General features: G+C 39.8%; 1 pseudogene; it reads left to right on the top strand.

Moving 5' to 3' along the window:
• Positions 1-258: 258 nt before the first annotated feature.
• LOC131400505 (transmembrane protein 183A-like) lies at positions 259-1,076 on the top strand (annotated as a pseudogene).
• The last annotated feature ends 2,479 nt before the right edge of the window (positions 1,077-3,555 follow it).

A 3,555-nucleotide genomic window follows, 5' to 3' on the forward strand; every position in this document is an offset into this window, starting at 1 on the left:
CCAAGGATATCTGACTCTAAAAATAGATGTGGTGAAATCTCTCTTTGTAGAATCTTAATCAAACCCCCGCTTATTTGGCTGCCGTATATGAGTGTCAATGCATAGAATGTAGAACAGTTAGCATGATTTTCACATTTAGTTTATTAGGTAGAAGAAACACTGTTTCCGTCTTTCTTCAACATTTATGTTTGTTTTTCCATCTCTTCCAACACATTTACCATAACCAAGAAAGGGAGGGTCTCTACTTCAGAGCCCAGGATGCCTGCTTCAGTCAATTGTGCCAACTCAAATCCGGCTGTCGTGAAATCTGGATGAGAAAAGAAAGCCGGTGCCAATGCTGTTCAGCAGGATGGAAAATCTCCGTGGCTTGGAAGCCTCCCAGGTTCCCGCAGAGAGAGTTCATTCTGGGCTGGGGATCCCTGTGGCAGCTGGGATGAGATGGATGCCCAGGAGGAGAGTATCCATGAGAGAACAGGCTCCAGAAAACAGAAAACGAGAGGCTCACAGAAGAACTGGCAGGGCTGGCATGGAGGAATTCCCCACGGATATTTGTTAGTGCTTGCGCTCCTGCCTTTGGATCAAGTGGTACCAAAGGCACCACACAGGGCTTATCTGTCTGCTTTCCTGCCTTCTGCTGCTCTTTGGAGAAGCTGCAGTGTTTGCGGTTGTGTGTGCCCAGGTCTCTGCACCATATGTATGAGCCATGTGTTGCTCCAATTCCCAAGAATTCAGCCATTCCAGAGATTACTCGTAGTAAATGAAAAAACTCCGAATTCCTACTTTCTGGTGCAAAAAGATAGTTGGGAACAGATAAGAACCAATGTGAGAATTCAACTTCAAAGTCAAAACTCAATCCCCTAGGTTAAAGTGTGTGGGAAGGCTGCACTCTGACAGTCAGTACAAAGATATCCTGACCAGCCCAGACCAGGACTGCTGCCTACTGCAGGTCAAAACCTCCCGTTTCATCTTTCTCCCTCATTTGTGTGGGCATATTTGCCTTGTTTATTAGCACTGTGCATGTGGGCACGGACATGTTGGTCTCTGACTGGTGGTGCTGTCAGAATCTTTCTCCCTGAGAGCTGTGCCTTCTTTGTACATTCATACTCCAGAATTAGAGTGTTAATATGGTTGGATGATTATCTCGAGGGATTCTGATGATTCTTACAACATTTTAAAGTAGAGTTTTTAGAAATAATACTGATGAAATCAATATCATATAGTATATTTCTTGATAACATTGATCTATAATGATTAATTTTAAAAATGTGTGCCTGGGGGCAGCCCTAAATTAGGCCAGTCAGTTAGTAACCAGATTGCAGATGGGAAGGAGGCAGCTGGTTTGCATATCTGGGTAGTGCTGAGCAAGCCCTTCAGGTTTCTGAGGCTCCCTTGTTAGGGATAGAGACGGGGGTCAGGATGGAGGGTTGAATTAAGAAAAACATTTAAATATCAGTCTCGCATCTGAAAGGAGAAGCCTGGCGCTGTTCCGAAAGTCAAAACTCTGTTGTTGCACTTTTAAAACAATGATATTGAACATCTTTTAAAAATACGACTTGAATCTACTGGTAGAGCCTAATCTGCCAATCCTCACGGCCACCACCTCCACCACCTCAATGCTCCAGCTCCCTGAGTTCCTCACAGAGCAAAGATCAATGTCTGGCATGTGGTGGGTGCTCAATGGAACGAAAAAAATCACAACCAACTAGTGCCTTTATATTTCCTCATCTCTGTATCCCTAATCTTGCTGTTTCTCATTTGTAATGCCTTTCTCTTCTTTTTTCCTTCTTTTGAAATTTTGTTTATCCTAACAACCTCTTAAGTGTCACTTACCATGTGAAGCCTTCGCAGGCATTTCCAGCCCAGCCTGGGTAACTAAGCCCTCCCTCTCTGGGCTTTCATAGAGCTATTTGTAGTTTGCACCTCTATTAGTCTATTATAGAACTTATTTTCTGACGAGTGTTTTACAGACACACGGTTATTATTATTGGCATATCTACATCCTTGAGTAAATACATTAAACATTTTTTCTTGTGTCAGCAACTTAAAAATCACCTGAATTTTAAAAGCTATTTTATCAACAATTGACGTAAAAAGTGAGTTCTTATAGTATTAGTTAACCGTTGAGAGGGCTGGCCTGGTGGTGTAGTGGTTAAGTTCGTACACTCCGCTTCCTTGGCCCAGGGTTCGCTGGTTCATATCCTGGGCGTGGACCTACCCACTGCTCATCAAGCCATGCTGAGGCGGCATCCCACATAGGAGAAATAGAAGGACCTACAACTAGGACATACAACTCTGCACTGGGACTTTGGGGAGAAAAAAGGAAAAAAGAATAATCACCATTGAGAAAATGTTCAATAGCCCACCTTTCAATAGCCACTAATGGTTCATAGACGCTTAAAATAACTAATCCTCTGCAATTTTGTGTCCTCACATCTGATATACTTATTCTAATAAATGAAGAGAGGATATGTTATACATAATAGGCAATAGTATATTGATAAATGTTTAACAACTGGGTCCTCCTTCCAAAATTTAAAAGCCCTTACTTGTAGCATTTCCTGATTTGTGTAATGTAAATACTCCCACCATGGCAGATTTCTGATTACCAGTGTGACATTACTGACCCTGGAGTGGAGAAGAAATGTGCAATGACACATTGTCATGTAGCATCTCCACCACGCAGATACAATAGTTGTAAATAACCTCAAGGACATAGATAATAGTAAAATGTAATTTTTAATGATGGATACATTTAACTGGCCTGCAAATTCCTGAAAATTTAGCTACCAGCTCTCAACCACTGATATGAGTTGGCTCCAGCACACCAGTGGAATGGATAACAGCATATTCAATTATATAATCACCTTCAAGAATGTAACAATATTAATTGACTTAAAATAAATTTTAAAAATTAATTGATTATAGATCAGTGTTATCAAGAAACATACTATATGGTATTTGTTTTACTGGCATTATTCCTAAAAACTCTGCTATTTTAAAATGTAAGAATCATCAAAATCTCTCAAAGCAATCATCCAAACATATTAATGATTTAGTTATCAAGTTGTATGAATGTACAAAGTTGTATGAAGTCATATCTGCAAAAATATATATAATAATGTTGGTACATGGGATTATGATGATCAGGAACAGTATTATTCTTTAAAAGAAATATTAGACTTTCAGAAAGATTTGGATACATTAATTCTCATACCTCCAGTGGCCACTGATCCACAGAGCAAAACGATGGTATCTCATATATTTAAGTATCTCATACAATTTGCTTATACAAAAGCCTTTGGTAGGAGCACTTCTGCAAATGGTAGGTAGAAATCTACTCACCAAGCTACAAAAATGCCTATATTCAGGATACCTGCCAGGCATTCCCTAAACTACCACCTGTTCTCATAACATCAAAGACATCCAAAATAGTTGCTTACTAAACCTAGTCTTTCTATGTATATCTAATTTTCCTGTAATGCCAATGGTAGAGTGGTTTCTTAATTTCATATACACATATCAAAGTTTGTTTCTGGACATAGCTCTGGTCATAAC

The sequence above is a fragment of the Diceros bicornis genome, chromosome 3 (assembly GCF_020826845.1).
Source record: "Diceros bicornis minor isolate mBicDic1 chromosome 3, mDicBic1.mat.cur, whole genome shotgun sequence".
Lineage (NCBI taxonomy): Eukaryota > Metazoa > Chordata > Mammalia > Perissodactyla > Rhinocerotidae > Diceros > Diceros bicornis.